This window comes from Puma concolor, chromosome A1, assembly GCF_028749965.1.
Source record: "Puma concolor isolate L17-30 chromosome A1, mPumCon1.1.hap2, whole genome shotgun sequence".
NCBI classification, from domain to species: domain Eukaryota; kingdom Metazoa; phylum Chordata; class Mammalia; order Carnivora; family Felidae; genus Puma; species Puma concolor.
The window spans coordinates 80,373,670-80,397,636 of record NC_141667.1 but is presented as its reverse complement, the minus strand read 5'-3'; the positions used below and the strand labels follow the sequence as shown (position 1 = coordinate 80,397,636).

The following is a 23,967-nucleotide window of genomic DNA, read 5'->3' as shown; positions in this document are numbered from 1 at the left end:
AAAGAAGATTCTTACTACTGAAGGATATAATATAAGAAAGTTCCATAGTGACCTGGAATGAAAGATGGTCAAGTTAGAGACCTAGGAAGAAATAGATATGTCCTGAGGAAGCTAGTCAGTTTAAAGAGATGTAACATGAAGATTTCTCTCTCTTTGGAAAGTCCTTCTCCTTCAGCACACATGTACTCATGCATGTATGCACACTTACACACACACACACACACACACACACACACACACACACACACAGACTCACTCACAAATACACATTGAAATTTCACTAAAATTTAACACAGGAAATGATGACCAAAATAATTTTTGGACACTTCTCTTTAGTGAAAGACTTTGAGATGCCAGTTTTATCAAAGAGAACAAATGTGTCATGGGCAGAATGTTAACTAACATTTGTGGGAAAAAAAAAAAACTAATATTGTTTGAATCAGGTATTCTTGAAGAAATCCATCTCTTCAATACAGTTAATCACTTGAAACTAAAAAACTAAAGAGAAATAGTTTCTTCATCATTTCTTTTGCCTCTGCATTCCCCATCAAATTTTCCATTCTCCTAAACCGTGTCAGCTTTGTGGAAAAACTGAATGAGAACTTTTTTAGCAACTATGCCTCTTGTCAATAAAGGTCTGGTATAACATCTGACCTAATTATATACAGATAGAGTCATCATCATTACAATAATTTTTTATACTTCAAAATCAAATAGTTCATTCCAGGAATGAATATTTCATGACATAGACAGACTTTGACCCTGTTATGTCTTAGTCTTTCAAAAAGTAAGGAGCAATTTTTTGAAAGAGAAAAGAAGGAAAGTATTCTTTGTTTGATGATGATTTTCATTTTGAATTCTATTTTTGGAAGCTAATATCTTACTTCAACTAAATTGTCTGAGAATTTGTCCCAGTGTTATTAAGGTCTATATGTTTTAATTGCTCTATAATTAAGGCATACCATCAAGGGTCCTGTACCTGAGTAACTCCATTCCTTCATTTACCAACATTTACTAGGCACATATTTTATTCCAGGTATTGTTACAGGCACAGAAAATATAAAGAGAACCCATCCCATCAAGTTGAGTCTCTTGGAAAAAACAAACAAAACAATAATTACAAAACAATATGTCTTTGCTGAGATTCAGGAAAGATATCCTGGGTGCCATGGTGCTTGAAGTATCAAGCAACTGGATGAAAAGGAGAAATTGGTGTTCCAGGCAGTGGTATCGACATATACAGTGCTGTAGAGGTATGAGTACTTTGGTGGATTTGAGAAATTGCCTGTTAATAGAGAAAAGGAGAGTAGAGAGTGGAGGAGATGAGATTTGAAAGTAGAAAGATTAGTCTTATGTGATAAATTAAGGAGTTTGAACTGAAGTCTACTCTCATAAAGTTAAAGGAAACTTCTGGAGGATTAAACAAGGAGTAACTTCAACAGGTTTTCATTTTAGACTGCCCACTCTGTAAGCAAGATGGAAAATGAATTAGTGGGTAAAACCATGAGAAGAGCTATGCCAAAGCAGGGTGTGTGGGCCTTGCCAAGGGTTAGGCAAGAAAACAAGTTCATTACTGGATGTTTTAATTTGCAATTAGATAAACTCAAATCAGCCCATTTTAAACTTGGAAGAAAAACACCTAATTTATTGACAGTTATACTGGAAAGGCAAGGATGAAACTGGATTTACTCAAGATTGAACAAATAGCATCAAAGCATGTCATCAGAACTCAATCCTTCCCCTCTACATCTGCCCATGTGTTGAACTCACCTTGTCAGGCTTCTCTGTGTGTTGAGGAACTTGGCATTCTCAGGATCATTTCTTTTGAGCTCAGAAAACATAAGTAAAAGAAGGTCCCACTCTACCTTCAATTCAGAAAATTCTGGAGGCAGATGGCCTGGCTGGGTCTTGTGCTTTTTCATGAAGCATTGTGGTTACAAGGATGGAGCATTCTAATTGGCCAGGTGTGGGTGCTCATCTCCATGTCCATGGGGGCAGAAGACTATGACTATGGGAAAAGCCGAATCCCAAAAATGTAGCTGCATCTGGCATTGTGTTTAACAGATATAGCTACTAAAAGAAAGATTTGGGGAGAGATGAGAAAGAGGGAGAAGTTAGAAATCACCTCTATTGGGGCGCCTGGGTGGCGCAGTCGGCTAAGCGTCCGACTTCAGCCAGGTCACGATCTCGTGGTCCGTGAGTTCGAGCCCCGTGTCAGGCTCTGGGCTGATGGCTCAGAGCCTGGAGCCTGTTTCCGATTCTGTGTCTCCCTCTCTTTCTGCCCCTCCCCCGTTCATGCTCTGTCTCTCTCTGTCCCAAAAATAAATAAACCTTGAAAAAAAAAATTTTTTTAAAAAGAAATCACCTCTATTTATCTGCTTAGACCTAATGAATGGTGCCATTAACCTCAGTGGGAAATAAACTATTGGGAAAGATGGTCTATTGTTTTTGGTGGTGTCTGGAACATTAGAAGTCTGACACATCACCACAAAAAGAGATAACAAGGAATTGGTGCCAAATTGTCATCCCATGGGGTATCCTGATACAGTAGTTTCAGAGCAAAACAAACCTGAATTAGGATCCCAAGGCCTATCTGGATAGTTGTATGACTCTAATCAAGTTGACTATCAACTGGTTCTTCAAATATAAAATGGGGAGAATGGCAACACCCCCATCATATGTAATGTACATAAGTTGTCCGGCATATAAAAAGAATTCAATAAATTGCATGTTCCCTTCTGACCAGCACCCAAAGGAAATAAATTACCAAAGACTGAGTACTAATTCAAAGTGAAAAGAGGAGTATTTATCTAGTCCATACTATGTTCCAGGACTCCTGAGTATATGATACTATATAAAAGAGGCAGCACTTCTAACCTCAAGGAGTTTTCATTCTTATTGGGATTACAAAACAACATAATTTCAGAATGGAAAAAGTATTTTGAAGGAAATAAACAGGATGATGTGATAAAGGGAAACTGCAGTAAGCCCTACTAACTGACAGGTGATTACTTTAGACTTTTCCATCCTGGAGAGGAGAGAAATTTACCTTTAACAGAAATGATACCTACTCCACACATGGCTTTACCTTCCCAGAAACTCCCACCAACACCACCCTCCAGAGACTTAGAGAATACCTGACTGGTTTGTGTGGAATCTCACACAATATTGCCTCAAACCAATTTAGAACGTTTTCGGACCAAAAAAAAAAAGTGCAAGAATGGGAAAGTAACCACAGGATCCACCTGCCCCAGCATATACCATGCCACTCTTGAAACAGCAATGGAATGGGCTGGTACAAGCTCAGGTAAGAGATTGGATTGGGAGCAACACCCTTCAGAATTGGGGCATATTCTTCAAAATACAGTTTATCCACTGAATCACCAACTGATTCTCTAACTCTATAATGTAGATCTATGATACAGGACCACTAGTAATCATATATGTACAATATGTATGCAAAGAAATTGATACTCCATAGGACAACTCTTTTCCAATGAAGGGAGAGAGATTGTCAGTGACATCTGCTATTTTCTGTCCCTGGTAGAGCAAGGGATAAGTTCTGTGATGTAATCCATATAGCTCCTCAGAACATCCCTAGAGGATGAAGCAGAGTTGACCATAGTATTGATCAACTAGAGAATACACCATTTGGAATTGGCTTTGACTCTCTCTCTTTCCCCTGTTTTATTCCCCCTGTCCTACCCTCCTATCTCCCTAGATCACCTCCCCAAATAAACAAGCTCTTATCTCCAGCTCTGCTTTCTAATGACTCAGGCTCAGACCCTACGTTTCCTCTAATCCCTTTCCTACCGTTTATTTATTATTTTTGCCAATTCTGTGCATTACTATCTGAAATATTGCTTGTAGATACTTTGAAATGTAGTATAATGCAGTGTGTGATCTGTAATGGTTATATAATAAACTTGACCCTCATACCTTCCAGTAACGCATCAAACATGACCCAAAGAGTTCTTTATTTTGGATGACAAATTTTGTGAAATTTAATATGAGATGTTCTCCATTCAAGCTGAGCAACTTAAATAGTTTTCCTTTAAAGGATGTTTCTTGATTACAGATTTTCATAGAGCTATGAAACATAATGATTGAACATTGGCCTCTGATCATTCAGCTAAAAATTGGGACTGTACCATGAATTCTTGATCATCCATATTAATTCCCATGCTACTGAGAGGCTCCCTTTAAAGTCTTTGAAGTATAACAGGTATTATCTCCAGATTATTAATGTTCAAGAGAGCTCACTGTTTGCCAGTCTGTGGGCTTAACCTTACACAAATATTATTTTAATATCTGTTAATCCTTTAAGTTGAACATTTTTTTTTCTTTTCAGCAGCAAAAATAAATTTACTCTTGTTCCTGTGATAACGGATAACTGTTTCCCTAGACAAGGATTTGAGAAAATGCTGATATGGTGGTGCCAGGCTACTTACATTGTTCATGCAAAAGCTTGAAGCATACACAATATGTTGGCTTTGTATAAAGATAGAGGCTTAGGAACTGGAAGGTGTGAAATGTCTTTCCTCAATGTTGTTTGCTCACATCCTGGAGAGACCCACAAGGCTGATAAAGCTGAGCAATCATTCATTGAAGGGTTTGTATAGGTTTCTGTGTGGGAACACTGCAGACTCAGCATGGAAATGAAAGAATGTGAAAAGATCTCCTGAGAGAAGTCTCAAAGCACTTCCTGAGAGCATGCCAAAAGGAACCCCTGACGAAAAGAACTGTGGATTGCACATAGTGGATGAAAATGCAAGACCCTTGAGTCAATTCCCATTAAGTACACTTTCCCTTCTCTTGTTTTGTAGTCCCCTAGGGGGCATCAATTATTTGCACCCCAAGGTACAAGATTTCCCATTTTCCTGAACAAGATGTCTTTGGAGAACTTAAGACAAATTTTCCTTTTATTTCCATGGCTTGAACTCTCCCTAAATTGTACTCCTTTAGTTCAGTTATTTTGAAAATGGAAAAACAAAAGAGTAAACTGCAGTAAGACCTACAAGGTGCCAAGTAAATTCAAAACAACTTACAATTGAAGTTTTCTCAACTAAATAGTCTCCATACCTTGAAATTAGGGAGGCTTTACTCTTTCCAAGCACAACTATGGTTGGAGAAATTTGTGTAATCCCTCTGGATTCTATGAGGAGTCGGCAATTAAAAAGACAACAGCAGAGAGGTCAGAACTCCAGAATCAGTAATGGCCCAATCTGACTCATTAGCAATGAGAAATACCAACTGAAATCCATTACTAACAGCAATGCCGGTTTTTACAATCTATTCTTAAATCAGTCATTATTTGGGAAGAAAAGTCATCACTATTGTGATCTTTAAGAGAATCCTCATATACTTAATGGAAAGGTTGCCTTGTAAGATGACTTAAGACAATAGATTTTTCAAATTGCTATGAAATCTAGAGGATACTTGAACAAAGGCCTTTGCATCTTAGTGTTAAAATCTGTTTAATGAATTGTTGAAACACTGTTACAAGATTTGATTTCCCGATATTTTCTTTCCCCAAAAAAGTCTCGAGAATATATGAAAGTCAAACTTAAACCAGTTTATATGTAATATATTATTGGGAAATCTATTATTATTATTATTATTATTATTATTATTATAGCAGGTTGTTGTGTAATTACAATTATTTATCTCTGCACCTAAAACAACTTACCAATAAGCAGACTAAGGGCCAATTTATGCCCAGCAAAAAAGGGGAAGAGTGTTGATTCTACAGTTTATTGTCTGTTTAAAGAAACAGAACAAAGTGAAAATTTAGGGCAACTGAGTTTTAAATATATTTTCATGTTACTGTGTTGGCTGGTAAGTCTGATTAGTGTTAAAGCAAAACTGGTCTTAGAAGAATGCAAAATCCTTTATGTTTAGAAAAAAAATCAGTATCTTTTATGATTTATCCAGAGCATAGACCAATACAAGTAAAATATAATATGTTAGACTAATCATTGTATTTTGTTTCTATCTGGTTCTTTCTCAGATACTTGGGAAGAAAAATAAGTAGAAGGATAAATTAAGTTGTAAGAGGAAGTTTATATGAAGAAAATCTTGAAAATTCATTATTCATTCAAATAATATTTACCAAACTTTAATAATGTGCCAAAGCATGATTTAATAGTGGTTTTGCCAAAACATTTGCAATTTCTCCTGGCACCTTTTTTAAGCACTTGGCACATAGCTTGCACAATGTAGACCCTCAACCAAAACTGAATGAATGAATGAATGAATGGGACAAAGAGAACATGGGTCTTTTCCTGTCTTGTACAGAGTAAAATCAATAGAGATGACACTGTTTCCTAAAAGATACTATTGCTTATTTAACATGCAGTTTTTAATTTCTTGATTATATATTATATGTATTATACACTTTAGCCTGTATATTACCTAATCTCTATTTTATTTAATGATTTAGATTTTATTCTAAAATCAAATGAAATTATTTTATTAGTGCTTAAAGTGTATGTGGTAAATAGAATTAAGATCCTAGAATAGGCAAAAGATGTGATAACAGGCTTTGATTATAAGTTGTTGTGTTGGGGGACCTTATGCATTCATGACATATTTTAATCCACAGAAGTTGAAAGGCAAGACCTACTACAAATTTTAAAGGACTTGTGAAAAACAATTTTATGCAAATTTGTCCATCATTTATGAGATAAGAGATGATCTTTGTTGTCATTTTAAAAATATAATATTGATTAAAATTAAGTTCAGGAAAAAGAATTAACCAACATCCAAACAAATTTTGAGAAACAAAAAGAAATCAGAAAACATATCATATCTTCTATGGAAGGGAAGACAGTGGTCTTGTCTGGTTATGTTCAAACTAACTCTTGAGAATCATAATCCAATCTCAACCATACAGCCCTGCCTGCATTTAAATTCTGATTTTTAAATTTCTTATCCTATTTGTGTCACATCTGGTATGAACACTGAAATCTTTACTTTCATTCCAAGCCTAACGTTCCTGAATTCTTCCTTGGGATAGAAAATTCTTCCTTGGGATAGGTAGACTCAGAAGTACAGCACTTGGAGCTAAGAAGACTTCTTTGCTCATGATTCCTTCTTCGTAGAAGAGTTAATGTTACTGAGGGAAGGTTCAAAAGGAAAGACAATGTTGTATCCTATTTCTTAAAACTCAACACCTCTTATATCCTTATCTTTCACTCTACCCTTCCTGTCCTGGCTACTATATCTGAGCTAACTGATGCCCAGAAATGAGGTCAGAGCAACTTCTAATGAGAGAATAATATGATCAAGGATCAAGGAGGAAGAATAGTGTATTCTTTGAAAACCACTCTGCAGCTTTCACAGCAGCATAATTAATGATTAATGAGCTGTCCTTTTGTTTGTGAGGATAATACCACTGGCCCAAGACTGGACATTCCTTTCGAATTATTGTTTTGGAAGTGGGGAATGACTGTACAGAATCTTCCACAGCTCATTGATCATTTGCTTTTTATCAAGCAAGTTACAGGTTGGATGCCTAGGATAAGAGAAGTCCGTGACCATTGAGAATCTGTATTTTTTAAATGGAAGGGTGGTGTTGATTCAAATTTTTTGCTGGTTTCCTTTTTTATTTCATCCTTGGAGACTCCTATTTTCTTTCTTCCTTGCTTTTTCTTCCTTTCCTCTTTTGAACTTATTTTTTCATTCTTCACATTTTGACACCACCTCATCATCACATGTTTTCCTCACTTCATCCAAAATGGATTAAAGCTTTCATAGCATATTAATAATCAAGGATTTTTGCATCAAATATTTCTTATTTGTGTAAACAGAATTGTCTTTCAGTAGACTTGATCAAACAAGGTGGGCTTTAAGACTTTGTATCTATATTTCACAATCAAGTCTTGAATTTTTCAGTTAATCTTGACAGACAAAAATCTCATTCCTATCTTAATACTCAAGGTGAAAGTATTATATTACTAATAATTTTGCACCTGAACATACTATATTAGTATCGAATCACACAACTGAAGTATGAAATCCTATTAAAACTTGTTTTCCCTTCATTACACAAAAGACAGCATTGACAGCGTATTTTGTCAACATTGAATACTGTGGACAAAAAGTGCTAAATTACATTTTTAATCCATGACATCACCTTGAATAACATGGTGCTCAGAATTCATCTCAATATTATGGGGAAATAGTAGAATGCTATGAACAATGTATATTAGTGAGTAACTCGTGGCTGAAGTTTCAGGGGACATCTGTAACTAAAAAGCTTTTCTCTGCTGTCCATAATACAGTGATTGAAAACCTCTCTTTCAACTACATACCTCCCACCCTCATTTTAGCAGTCTGTGAAATTTCCTTTGCATCATTGAAATACATTCTAAATGGGGTTTTCTTTGAAGACCACCCAGAAGCTACAGCTGGTGTAAAATGCAGCTGATTGGTCCAATTTGCATTCATATTTAGTCCAGAGTGCAACTAGGCCTACGTGGCTTTACTTAGGCCTGTTTCCTGTGGGTCAAATGACAAGAAGAGCTGAGAGATCCCTCAGCTTTCTCTAAGTTCTCTAAGTTATGATGACCATATAATTTATCACCCAAGCTGAATATTTTCCAGAATTAAAAAAGGTGCTACTAATAATGATACTTCAAGCAAACTGAGTCTTCCAGCGCAAGGAACAGGCTTATGGGGAAACCCATGAAAGATCAACAATCATAGACTCCTTTGCCCACAATGAATTGACATCAGTCTACTGGACATTACCAAGTCATTGACATTTCACTAGTAACATACGCTGATCCATATTGCTGTGGTTTACAGATGGTGATTAATTGTTATTAGTATATGATTGCAACCTATGTTAGGCTATCTTTCCTATATCATAATTTAGTTTAAAAAAATACAATATAAAAATGTTTAAATACATTTTAATTTCCTACTATTTTTTCCATAGCACAGCACTTTTGCCTAATTTAAACTCTACAAAATTAATTAAGAATAAATTCTTTCTCACTTTTTTCTCTTTCCATATCGATACGAAGGTATGCTAGGAAATACCATGAACTAACCAAAGCTTTTTTAAAAAATCTCTTTACTCTCCTCTCCATACCCTTTGCATTCTTTTACATTGTGTCTTCAAACACCTCATATGTTTGATGTGGGTTTGGGAGGGCTTTTTGTTTGTTTTTCTACAAGCCAGGGAGAATTAAATTATTAAACGAGTCAGTTTAAAATGTCAACAGAAAATTCTGTTTCTTCCTCTTCATTGATCCTGGGCCTTTTCAAACCTCATCATCCAAAATGTATTTGCATACTTCATTTTCTCTTGTCTGGAATGAAGTAACTAAACTGGAGTTTGACACTAACAGAAAGTGATTTTAATGGAGAAACAAAGCCTAGAATTGTTAGCAGTACAGGAAGCTGCTTTCTGGTGACAATATGCTGCTGTATGATAACTATACACATGTGCTATTGAGACACATTATACAAAGCAAGACTGATTATATATACAGAGGACACCGATCTAATAATATTAATGACAATGAGAGCCAAGTTTCTCAGTGTTAGGGAAGGAAGTTATAATAAGAAAAGTGAGAAATCTAGAAAGAAGCCTTGAGTTTGAACTGGAATTGGAGATATCAATATAAACTTATGATTTTATTCCAACGTTTATTTATTTTTGGGGGGACAGAGAGAGACAGAGCATGAACGGGGGAGGGGCAGAGAGAGAGGGAGACACAGAATCGGAAACAGGCTCCAGGCTCTGAGCCATCAGTCCAGAGCCTGACGCGGGGCTCGAACTCACGGACCGCGAGATCGTGACCTGGCTGAAGTCGGACGCTTAACCGACTGCGCCACCCAGGCGCCCCTAAACTTATGATTTTAAACATATGCATATAGATACTAAAGAAGAGATAAAAAATGTGCTTAGTGCACATTTTATATTTATATTTATACATAGATTCCCTAACTCCATCCACTGAGAGGTACTAACAACAAGTAGCAACATCCACATTAGATAAGTTTATACATAATACCATGATGCACTAAAACAAATACAGATTCCTTGGAGAAATGCCGGATTCCTGATCACTACAGCTAGAAAGGATCCCTCTAACCTCTGAATCCTTGTAGAGTTTTATGCTAATGAAGTGATAATAATGCCAGCACACTGTGCCACAGGTATTTGCATAGGCATTTCCCCATAGGACATGAACAATGTCCTTTAGATCTTTCTGAATGCTTTGGAGTTCAGTGCCTCCTGAACAAAATAGATTCCCAATAAATGACAGTGGAAGGAAGGAAGGAAGGAAGGAAGGAAGAAAAGGAGGAAGGAAGGAAGGAAGAAGGAAGGAAGGAAAGGAAGGAAAGGTGACTTTAATATGAATTTAATAAAATGTGCTCAACATACTTCTCATGCATAGGATATTGTGTTAGAAATAAAATATTGCCAAAAAGACGATATACCATAGCATGGGACAAAAATGTCCAACAAGTAAATCAGATTCTGAAGATAAATCTTGAAGACTTACCTTGTTGATCTCCAGCCAGGTACCATTCTTGGTGTCATTTGACAGTAGACAGAGAAAGAACCCACTCAGGCACCTTTTATACCATTCTACTTAAGAATTTCACTACCTACTTTCCCAACTGCCCAACTATTTAGCACCTCTCTTCTTATTCCCTTGAGAGGAGATTTCAAATCTTCATGGAAATAAAAACAAACACTCCTCAAAATCTTTGATAACTCTTGGTATAGATTAGGTTTTAGATACACCCATCCCATGCATTACTCATTTTGATGAAAAACAATTAAGATAAGTAGCACCATGGGGCGCCTGGTCAGTTAAGCATCTGACTCTTGATTTTGGCTCAGGTCATGAGATGGAGCCCTACATCAGTTCTATGATGGGCATAGAGCCTACATAAGATTCTCTCTCCCTCTCTCTCTCTCTGCCCCTCCCCCACTTGTTCTCTCATTCTCTCTCTCTCTGTCAAAAAAAAAAATCCATAAAAAAAAGATAAGTAGCACCAGGGCTAATCATAAATGGCACAATTTTCCTTTCTACTTGCTATTTTATGCTGCTACCACTTAATCATAATTTTATTCACTACAATGATCACCAAGTATTTAAATGAAATTGTGGAATATCAGGTATAATTTTTATCTGTGAAATACTAAGATTGACTACAGATGCTCTATGCACATCCAGTCACTTTTAAGCAATGTTTGTATTTCCTAGTGAAATATAAGATGATCCATTTTGCCCGAGTTTCTATAAAAGTGTATGCAGAGGGGCACCTGGGTGGTTCAGCCGGTTAAGCATCCGACTTCAGCTCAGATCATGATCTTATGGTTTGTGGGTTCAAGCCTGGCACCGGGCTCTGTGCTGACAGCTCAGAGCCTGGGGCCTGCTTTACATTCTGTGTCTCCCTCTCTCTCTGCTCCTCCCCTGCTTGAGCTCTGTCTCTCTCTGACTCTCAAAAATAAATAAACATTAAAAAAAATTTAATAAAAAAAATTTTTAAAGTGTATGCAGAGAATATTGGACAAGAAGTATAATATCCATCTTTTATGGGTTAAGGCCAAATGAAGGAAAATTTGATAGACCTTATGATATTATAGCTATATTTCTGACTTTAGGCCATACTTGTAAAATGTTGATCAAAGAGACATTGGGTGTTATAAACTCCTTCTTTTATAATTGGAGAAACTGAGAAATGGCAAGTTTCATCATCCCAAAAATAATTTGGTACAAAGTTCAAGTGAGCCTATTATTCTTTCTACTACATTATACATTGGTTTAATACTGGTTTTGCATGTGCTATTTACCTTAGATCCATGGTCACTTGAAAACCCTTTGCCAACATAAAAAAATCAGGACTGACTTGTACCCAGTATATATAGATTGTTTAATATGTAGAAGGTCTGTGATAAATATATATTAATTTGATTTGCCTGTTTAATTTGCAGCAATCGTTATATCTTTATGGTTGATATCATGTTTGTTCATGCTGCAAAATAAAAATTATTTGAAGCTTTCCACTTCTAAATATTTTATGAAATGATCAATATACTTTTTGTGGTGAAATACAAAAGGCAATGACAACCAGACCTACCAGTAAACCATTTTATATTTTACTTTAATTATCACTCACAAATCTTTAATTATGAGTATAAAGAAGACCTACAAAAATAATTGCCAGCACTTTCCTTTTGATTGTCTTGTGTAATTTAAAATCAATGTTAAAACTAAATAAACATTAAATAAATTTTAAATCAATGTTAATAATTAAGTTATATTTTAGAAATGTAAAACATCTGGGAAAAGACAGTCATCAAATATTATCTTGCAAAAATGCTGCTTTGTTAAGCATCTTGAGATGTAATTTATACTGTCCTCTCTGTCAACTACGCTCGTCCCTGTTTCTCCATAGAAGGTTTAGTAAAATTATGGAGACAGCCAATTTATGCAGAATTTCCTATGTATCTATTCAACTACAAAAATTACTTGGCTAAATTAGGGCCACAAACCCAATACATAAATCATGAGGTTGTTTTGAGGACTTCTCTTCAGCTGCATAAAATGGAACAATTTATCTTTTTATTTAACCAATAGAAAAATCATACAGATCTTTGGATTAATTATTCATGTCATGGACATCAGTAACGAATCTCTTGCATCAGTTCCCTGTTTCTACATGAAGTGAATTTGAAGTTTTTTGCCTTGAAATTGTCTGGGTTTTTTGTGCTTATTATGATATACCTAATTCTAACTAAGCCCAGTGTGTAGCACAGAGTAAACATAAAATATAATTGGTAGAATTATGTTGAATGCTTACCTCAGCATTTATACTCCTTTTGGTATTAAAATATGTGTATTGATATTAAAGTACTGGGCAGATAGATGAAATGTGCATGGTTGGATAGATTACATATATATCTAGATATATGTATACATATACATATATCTAGATATATATATGTGTATATATATATGCATATATACATATATATGTATATATGTATATACATATGTATATGTATACATATATACATATATACATATAGATATATATATGTATATTTATATATCTAGATATGTATATGTATATATCATTCATCTTTGAAAATATCTGAGGCATTAAATATCTATTTATAATTATTAGATCCCTTAGTGAGTTCAACAATAATCTCTGCACTACTGACAAATATTTTAAGCTCCAGCCATCTTATTTCAAGCAATAGTAAAATTCCAGTGCAATAAATAATTTGTACAGTTTCATAGAGGGTCATTGTGCTGGCATTTGATTTTGATTCCTAAATATTGGTTTATAACTTTTAATGTATATTTAGATATCAAAATGGTAGCATTCCCAACATCTCTTGGAAAAAGTTCTATTAAGGAACATAGATTTTGAATGCTAATTCCCATTCTGTAAGTAATATACCAGATGATCCTGACTGAATTCATTAATTTTTTTTTCTTGCTGTTGGCTGGGACCATTTTGGAGGCCATTTATATGACTCCAGGAGAAATAGATAAGCCTGTCTTATTGATTTGTCATAACTTCATGTATATTAAGTTAGAGACCTAAAAGATTATAAAAATTTCTGGCAAGCACCGATATTCATTTTTTCTTACTCTTAAGGTAATAGATGATTTTCTAATTATTTTAGTCTTAACCTAGGCCCCCTTCCCCTTTTTCTTATTTCAACCATTATTATTTAAAATCTTTAGAAAATGTGTTAACATTAATGTTAATAGAATGTAATAGTCAATAGAATGTAAAAAATATCATATGATCTTTCTTTTGATTTTGCATGTTTTAGGCCATGTAGGTTATCTCTGTCAACATCAATGATTTTATAGAGGATGACAGATATAGAAGATGTAGACATGTGCTGATCTTATAGAAGTACTGGACACGTCCTGAGTAAGGCAAACATTCTAGGGTGACTTTTTAATTTAGCTTTCTGACATCAGCTTTGTTGACTTGATTCTTTGCCAGAAAACACAGTTATACTTTTAAACTCCCGTTCATTAACAATTCTGGCTAGATAAAACCAATGTCTTCTTAAAAGAAACTGCATATGAATAAACCTGCACTGTGTTAGTTTCATTTACTTCTAGTTTTGTAATAAGTAAAACAACTATAATTAATTAGACAGTATCTATAAAGACTCCTAAACTTAAATGGAATTTAACCAAGGCTATTTCTCATGCTATTAAATAAAAAATTATTCTATTAAAAAAATGTTAACAAATCAGCCAAAGCCTTCAAAGAGAGTATTTCTATTTTATCCATGTCAAGATGTAATAAGTAAATTTATTTCATATGCCGTAGAAAGATAAGGGAAAATCTCTGGTTAACATTTAGAATCAAAATTCAAATACATCTTCCAGGATCACTTGGTCTTTTCTGGATCTTGCTCTCTTCCCCTTATATGTGCATGGATCAGCTAACAAATGGTCTTGAAATCAAGGACTTCTGAACACTAAGGAAGCAAATTTGGGCCTTTGATCACAAGTATTCACACTCACAACAGGGAGAAACTAAAAGAGAAGAGGGTCATACAGCTGCAGAAGGAAAAGCTTTTTGAAAATTCCAAATATATGTTGAAAACATGAAATAAAACCATGTGATTCTGTTTTTGAGGCTACTAATTATCATTCTAAGATCATTACTGAAAAATTATTGAACCAAAAGCATGTTTAATGTATTTTTATTGTTAATTCATTTTGAACCACCTGGTAGAAAATCCTCAGAATGATCTCCATTTCTGCTTGCCCAGGAAATACCTGGGTTGAAGAAAAGTCAACTTCATCAATAAACATATGTATGCATGTGCCAACATAAAGGTGGCAAACTATTAGATTCTCTCAAATCTGTACAAAAACAACAAAGTTAGCAGCATACTGAGCTCCCTAGCTGTCTGAGTTTCCCACACTGGGGTTCTTTTACTGACAAGAAGCTATGATTTGTGTTACCAAAAACTGTCAGCTCCTAATTCGGATGGAGCTGAGATGAATTATACATAGGTCATTAGAAGCGGTGTGGTCTACAGTGAAAGGGATCTCAACAAAATTCAACCACTGACATGCTGAGTGCTTTGAATAAATCAATCATTAGCCATCTGCCTTGATTTAAGCATTGAAAAATGGGGGTGCGTAGAGAACTACTTATTAATATATGCCTGTAAATTATTTTGAACTTCTCTTAGCAAAAACATCAAAGAAAAAGAAAATATTCCAAATTATCTATAGTTACCATTATTTCATTTTCTTGTGGACTAAAATGTTTCTCCTACATTTTGAGTCCCTGTTGCCCAGCTGTTCCTGCTGATTTGTTTTCTAAATGACCACTTCTAATGATTTTTTGGTCATCTCTTATAGGATATTGTATATCATTCCCTATCTAGAAAACACAAAAAAGAAGTAGGGGGATGAGGAGTGGGGGCAGGGGGTGTGGTCTGCATCATTATAACATTTATGTCAAGCAGCAGGGAAGTCCCAATTAAGGAGGGTACAGTTACTTCCCTTTATAGGAAATCTTATACTCCATAAGAGAGATCTAGGCACAGGCTAGGATTGGGACTAAGAACAGGAAAAAAATGACACAGAACATTCTATAACCATGAGACAGACTGTGATAGATATTTCCACTAAGAATCCAAATAGCCAAGTATTACAGAGTTCTTAAGTTCTAAGTGGAGGAACCATTGAGCTACAATGGCAGTCAGATGAAATCCAAAATCCTGAAAGTAGTAAAACCAAAGAGAATCAAGGTCACCTATCAAAAGCAGTGACACTGAGAATAATGCCAAGAATTCTAGTAGACTCTCATGGACCCAGCTATCTAACAGACACATTCTACTGGTAACAGAGAAATGCAACTGAGAATAAATGTAATCTGTTTAAAAAAAAAAAAAAATGCATCATCTCCCCTGGGAAAGTAGCTCAAAAGACATACTTGTTTATATTTAAATCTATCACAACCAAAACCCCATCTTGCATATATCATCAAGCAAAATAAACAGGCTTTTCTAGGATACAAACTTCCTATGAAGAAATATAGCTAAGACTGGCAATAATATGAACCCATGAAGCGGAAGATTATTCCTATATTCCCAACTCACCTTCCTCAGAGATCTTTGAGAGAACACTGTATGAGGAGAGAGACACCATGAGGATTGACATTGCTGAAGAGACTCCAGTAGCAAAAACTATTAAAAACTAAACCATAAGCAGGGAGACTCAATCTGAGCCACAGAAGAAAAATAAGACAAATAAAATTTTTATAAACCAAATTTGCTTGTCTTGGACATTTTGCAAATGGAAAACATTATATTAAATCTTAAGTTATTTATCTAAGGTTGATACTTTACATTTTGAATTTACACCACCACCATTTCATAACATCAAAGCAAGTCTGTTTAAACTTTTCTTCCCTCATCCTCGTACCAACATGAAAGCTGAATAGGAAAAACCAATCTGGCCAACATAGGTAACTTAATGTATTCTTGTCCATATTTCAAAATGAACTGTCAGGACTGTGGAGAGAGAGGGGAGAGGGGAAAGAGTGCATCTAAAACATAATAGTGAACAATGTATACCTGTTGAGGATCTGGTCAAGAATGACCAGCAGCTGACCATTAAAGCTGCCACCCGTAATTGAAAATATTGAAGTTGCCCAATTTTGAGCACTCTCATCCATAGCTGCCATGGAATGCCAGCTGTCATTGTGTTGGCGCAGGCAGTATTGTTTCTTCTCCTGCCAGGCACACACATCTCATTTGCTTCCCCCAGTTATTTTTCCAAGCCAACCAGCCCTCTGGACAGCTCTCCCTGCTGTATCTGAGATGCAGTCTTTTGAGATTTCCTACCTAACTTGACTTCAGTATACTTCAGTGGGAATAAGCTAAAATTTACTAGACATTAGAAGAAGTTTTTGTTATTGTTGTTATTATTCTAAAGGTAATATAAAAAAGAGGCAGGGCCTCCACCTACAGCCATGTGGCTTAGACTGCATACCACACAATACCATGCAACTCCATGGGATGACATTGATATGGACCATGATGTCACTGGTGCCTCCAAAAGCTGTAAAATTCAATGGCTCTATCCTGTGGCCTATTACAGTATAGAGAGTTTAACAATCAGATTAAACCTGTTCGTTCTTCTCAGACATCTTCCTAGCATTCTTCCTAAAAACTTATGTAAATCTCTCTTTTATTTTCAAGGTATACAGAGAATCTCTGTACAATACGATTTCCATATTCTTTCATGATACATTATTAAAAGAACTAAAGAGGGAGAAAATCTTAAATATCTGATTTTCTTTACCAAAGAGAACATTTCAAAAAGAAAGAAAGGTGTTTAGTTTTGTTTTTCAGCTGGTATATTCACCAGAATTCAACAAGAATATTCTTTTTTTTTAATTTTTTTAATGTTTATTTATTTTTGAGACAATGCAAGAGACAGAGTGCAAGTGGTGGAAAGACAGACAGAGGGAGACAGAGAATCTGAAGCAGGCTCCAGGCTCTGAGCTGTCAGCACAGAGCCTGACGCAGGGCTCGAACTCACAAATTGTGAGATCATGACCTGAGCCGAAATCGGATACTTAACCGACTGAGCCACTCAGGTGCCACAAGAATATTCTTTATTTTAATGTTGTAATTGTTTAAATTGTATTTTCTGAAAAGAACATTTTAAATCTGCACATAGTCTTCACTATGTTATTAATTCATCAAGTTAAATAATTTTAGACTTAAAGTGTTCTATTTACATCTACTACTCTTAAAAAGACAAGAAAATGATTGAATTTTTATTGGATTTAGTTTGCCTTTTTCCCAATCATTAAATGTGGAACAATTGTTTACAAGTGCTGTTGTAAATCTAAAAATGTCAATCTTGGGGCGCCTGGGTGGCTCAGTCGGTTAAGCGTCCGACTTCGGCTCAGGTCATGATCTCATGGTCCGTGAGTTCGAGCCCCGCGTCGGGCTCTGTGCTGACCTCTCAGAGTCTGGAGCCTGCTTCAGATTCTGTGTCTCCCTCTCTCTCTGCCCCTCCCCCACTCATGCTCTGTCTCTCTCTGTCTCAGAAATAAATAAACATTAAAAAAATTTTTTAATAAAAAAATAAAAATTAATTAATTAATTAAAATGTCAATCTTTATGATTGTCCCCTATTATATTTAAAAAGTGAAGGCCCTTGGGAATGATGTATGTCCTTCTCCTATTCCCCCAAGCAACACTGAGAAGAAAAAAGTCCCAAATATATTTTTAAAAATCTCACCAATACCCTCCCCCCCAATCTGAAGGATGTGGTCTAGCGAGGAGAAAGCGTGACAACACAGAGGATATACAACGTCCTTCTAGACTTTAAACCCTTTTCCCCACAATAGATCATAACACACCAGAAGCCAAAAGTACTCCCTAAATTACAATTTGGTTTTCTCTCACTTAAAATTAAGCAGGAAAGACTCATGTAGTGACTTACCAAAAATAATTGAACCCACTGCAAATGCTTAGCAAAACTGAATCCTAAAAGGGGAAAATCAAGAACACACTAAAAGGTTAATCAACTTGGTAAAAGAAAATTAGAAAGCCTGTGTGAAGATCACCTGCTTTTTGCAATTAAATAGCACCAGAATTACCTGGAAGACTTCTTACATTTTTACCTTTACTTTCAGCTCCACAGACAGTGGAAGCAAGGCAGAGAGGCAACTGGAAAGAGAGAGATGAATGAGAGCTGCCGGAAATGAGAGCTTAGCAGAACAGAATGTGAAATCCAAGGACGTTTTCCAAGAGGTAGGGATAAAGATCTGATAACAATGACCTCTATGAGGTACACTGGGGAGTTCCCATAGCCCAGTACACTCCCCTGACTCAGGACCCTCTGCTGTGTTTCTCTTGCCCCAACATTCAGCCCCATTGGACTGGGTCCTGAGAAAACTTAAGCCTGGCTATCTTCTTCATGTGCCCATTTGCCCTTTAGGAAGGCTCTTGGATGTTTGACTCTCACCAAATTACGGAGCACAGCTAACTGCTGGCCCCTCAATCCTTGCCTCACCAGCCGAGGAAACACACCAGCCTGACTCCTGCCTTCAGTATTTTCTGAACAGGAGGTGAGCACAAGTCTCCTCATGTTGCAAACAGCTTTGATTTAATGGATGGTTCTTTTGTGTCCGCCTCCCCCCACTTGCCTTGAGGAAGTGGGAATGAACTACCCTCTCCTATCCTTTTCCTTCCCATGAGTGAGAGGGAAAAAAATGCCACAGTACCCCCCACTCCTAAAAATTCTCTTTAAAGAACTCAGCTGATACATTTCTAGCCCTTTTTTTAAGTTTACTTCTATTTATTTTGAGAGAGAGATAAGAGAGAGAGAGAAGGAAGAGAACTCACACCCATGAGAGTGGGGGAGGGGCAGAGAGAGAGGGAGAGAAGAGAATCCCACTGATAGTTCAGAGCCTGCCACAGGGCTTAATCTCACAGACCAAACTCATGAACCATGAGATCAGGACCTGAGCCAAAACCAAGAGTCAGATGCTTAACCGACTGAACCACCCAACTTCTCCCCTAGCCCTTTTTTTTTTTTTTTTAATTTTTTTTTTCAACGTTTATTTATTTTTGGGACAGAGAGAGACAGAGAGAGACAGAGCATGAACGGGGGAGGGGCAGAGAGAGAGGGAGACACAGAATCGGAAACAGGCTCCAGGCTCTGAGCCATCAGCCCAGAGCCCGACGCGGGGCTCGAACTCACGGACCGGAGATCGTGACCTGGCTGAAGTCGGACGCTTAACCGACTGCGCCACCCAGGCGCCCCTCCCCTAGCCCTTTTTAATATAGACTAGAGTTGAGTGATGTTCACAGATCTATATGATCGCATATTAAGTGTGTGCTGCAAAGATATATCTAGTCCATCGATTCAGATCATGAAGTACTTATCATCCAATGGCCTCAACTTTGAGATTTAGCCAATGTTCTGAACTATTTACTTTACTATCCTATTTACTTTATGTTACATGGTACTTGAAATATTTTGTTTATAACATTTGTTTGTGGCCCCATATTTTGGCTTAGTCTAACATTTACTAAACCAGAATGCCTTGTTGTTCTTCAAAGATTGGAAAAAAATGATCTACCTACATTTTAGTCTCACAGAGGGGCCATGATTTGATTCTTTTGGTTCAATGATTCACAGAAATGTCAAACAAGAAATTTTTTTATTAGTTAAAACAACCAATTTTTGCTAAACTTTAATTTTAATGTCATGAAATTAAATATTTCCCCATAATTTCAGATTTTCTTTTAAAATATCAAAAGAGGTGAGATATGGTTAGGCCTATTAAATGTATCTTCTAAATGCTGTGCTTTTCTTTCAAAACCAAAGTGTCCACCCTTCTGTCTGGAACACAGTATGGATGCTCATATCCACAGACTTGCAGATAGCTTTGGAGGCAAAAAGTAAGAAGCAAATCATTGTAGGGAGAACTTGGATTCTAAGTTGTGTGACTTTTGGCAAGGCACTCAATTTCACTAGGCTACACTTTTTAAAATATACAGTTGATGCCCCTCAAAACCCATGTTTCCCTCTTCTTTCTAGGTGCACAACTGAACTACATTTCCTAGCTTCCCTTACAATTAAATGTGGCCATGTGGCTGATTTGTAATCAATAAAATGTGAACAGAAGTGATGTCTGCCTCGGAGGTTTTATCCCATGAAAAGGTCCCAGATACACACCTCTATGTTCTCTCTTCTGGCTGGCTAGAAAGGAGATGACCCTCAGGGAGACTATGACAGCCCTGCTTATTGGACACAAACCTTTGTGCCTTCTCAGAATGTCTGATTATCTCATTCTTTCCAAAGATAACAGTCACTGGCTGGACCACTCTGCAGCTGCCTTATACTGGTGCCATGGATAAGTTCTTCAAGCTAGCTGGAGCTCTGGGTGAATCTTCGTGCCTGCAGGGCCCTGTGGCCCAGTCATGCCCCTTATTGCTGTCACCCTCTCCACTTCTGCATGAAACACCACACTGAATCTGCAGAGGCTGGCTTGCTAAACAGTCACTGCAGGCCAGACCACACAACCTAGAAGTGCTAAGGAATTAGAGCATGAAACTTGACCACTGAGAAACATGAAATAGGAAGACCAGCCTTGGGATGGAGAAATAGCTCCACATTTAGAGAAGCCCTTTCTGCTGAGTTTCTTTTCTTCTAGCATGTGTTGAAAAAAATGTCTAAGGGGGATTTTCCACTGTTCTCCCTCTCCCGAACCCAGCTGCCTTATTACGCCTTTTTTCTACTTATCCATTGTGTTTAATGTACTTCTTTACTTTTTTTTATATATGTTTCTAGATGCCTGCCTTCTTATATGGTCTACTTCTATTCCAGAGTGGTGATATTCCAATCCATATATATTTTAGAGAGGAGGCAAGTATTATATATTATTTTTCATGAGTTAGCTCTTCCCCTATGCTTGAAGGGTCTGTTTGGTTAGCAGTAAAGTGATGGAGAATATATTTATCTTAATACTCAGACTATTTGAAGTAGGAAGAGTGTGATGACAACTCTAGGTCAATAGCTTTAAAAACATGCACTCTAAATGAACAAAAACTTCCCCTGTTGTGAGAGGGGGATGAATTTAGTAAAAAGAACAAGGACATAGATAACTGTGCTACTCATCTGAGTACTCATCTGAATAGCAAAAAGAGTGCCTGAACTCCCCAAAAGTACTCGAAGCAGATTTTATTCCTCACAGGTGTTATGTGTATCCTTTGCTTTCTTCCTGGGCCCTCTTTACACCAAGCTTCTAATTTTGTTTTGTGCCCAAATTTAGCAACCATCTCCACTTACTAACCATATCATTAACTTGTTTATGTTTCAAGCTCTCACCATAAAATGTGAATAGTATTTACTTCTATAGGTTGTTGGGAGGATAAGATATGATAATGTGCTTAGAATGTTCTAATATACGACCTGTCACATGTTAAATACTCAATATAGTATGTTGGGTCCGTCCCTTTCTATGATCTTCATCTCTGTAGACAGATGAAACCATGAGTCCATGCTGAGCATGATCAGGAAATATAGATCATATCTGACTGTAAGTAAGAAAGTTAAACTATTCTTGCCATTTGTGTGTGAGGGTCCAGAGGGAGGAGAGTTACCTATTATATGAGTAAATGGACTGCTTACAAACATCTGCTTTGATAAGTCCAGTGCTTCTCCTAGAAAATCAAATCCTGCATTAATGGGCTTGCCTTCTTTCTAGGTCACACAGGAAAGTATAGAATCTGGCCTGAAAGTTTCTCTATTCCTTTAAATCATTGCAAATTTCTGCATTTATCTTTCAAAGACAAAACAAAGCATTAAGAGAAGTCAGGCAAGTAGAAAAGAAACTGTACCACAGGATGCTTTCTGTTCATTGATGACTGAATGGAGATTGAAATAAAACAGGGAGGTAGACAACTTAGTTAAATGATATGAGTGTGATTAATGTTTTAAGCAATTTCTAACCAAGTCAGAGCATGTATTTTTACTATTTGTTAACAGACCCTAGAGCCCTTGGTCCAGTTAGTTTTGATAGGCTCCAACCGGAATCCTTAAAAATAAACAAAACCTCACTTCTTGAACTAGAAACAAAGGAGTTAGGCAAATAATAAGGTAAAGGAGTTAATCATTGTTGCTGTGTATATTTTATATCAATTTCTATTTCTGACTAAGCTCATTTCTCATAGATATGTCACCTAGTGTCTCCAAATATATATATATAAATATATAAATACATATAAATACATATAAATATATGAATATATATAAATATATATGTATAAATATATATATATATATTTATATATATTTACCTCCATCTGTAAAATGGGATCATACCGCCATATTACTGTGGGATCCTGTCTCCCAACAGGCGGAAAAATCCTAAAGCAATTAGTATCTAACCTCTTCATATGGCTAATGCCGTTCATTGGTCACCTACTCTGGTATCTAGTAATCCAAATAGTGGTAAATAAATAAAAAGACAAATAAGGTTTGGGTTTTTTTAAATCTATATATTGTGTCCATTTTAGTTCAGGCAATATCAACAAACACTTACTGCTTACATTTCTTACCATGTGCAGACAAAAATATTAGGTGCCACATTTAGTTTATTCAGGTTAAACATGGTGCTGGTGGGACCGCATTTGTAAAATCAAGCTTCAAATGATCCATTTAATATAAATCTATTATCTGGGCACAGAGTATTTACCGAACCCTGGCACTACAAAATTAAAGTTATCCTTTCCTTGCAGAACAGGAAAACCAAGGGAGATATTATGGCTCCATTAGACGAAAGAATGAAGGCATGAACCTACAAAAGGTGAGCTAGTACCCCTTTAGGGAAAGACACAAATCATCTACTGACTACCATACCATCAAGTTTTCCCCCTGCACACATCTGATAGGGAAATTCTGATCACTAATTAGGTACCTATAAGTCTGAGCTTTTTAAAGCTTTATTCAGATTAAAATTTTTTTGACTAACTGCCACATTCTGATAGTGGTACATGTAGCAGGACCTAGGAGTTTCATTTCTAACCCTATTTACTTGTCTTACTCTTAGGATGACACCATTTAAACAGAGGCTTTATTATATCCTTCCTTACAGCTCACCCTCATAAACACAACATATAAATAGTTTTAATAAAGTAAGACTATTTCCTGTTGCTGTAAATAATTTTCATATTGGATGAATCTTCGCTGCCCAAGAGTAATAAACGGGAAGGAGAGAAAGAAGTACCAGAATGGTTGATAGACCCTGGTTGCCAAAGTTTTAAAAATATGATTCTTTCTCTGAAGTCAGATACCCAATACTATATTTTTTATCACTAATGTCTTTAAAATGTTTTTTTTAATGTTTATTTATTTTTGAGTGAGAGAGTGCACGTGCACAGAGAAGGGTCAAAGAGAGAGAGAC

At 36.2% G+C, this 23,967-nt stretch overlaps 1 long non-coding RNA gene across 1 annotated transcript in view; it reads left to right on the top strand.

Moving 5' to 3' along the window:
* The window catches only part of LOC147584253 (uncharacterized), a 33,718-nt gene extending 12,286 nt beyond the window's left edge, over positions 1–21,432 (top strand). Inside the window, exons 3-4 of the long non-coding RNA XR_015255275.1 lie at positions 18,688–18,805; positions 21,354–21,432. This is a non-coding gene — a long non-coding RNA (uncharacterized LOC147584253). The remainder of the gene's footprint in view (positions 1–18,687; positions 18,806–21,353) is intronic.
* Positions 21,433–23,967: the final 2,535 nt, after the last annotated feature.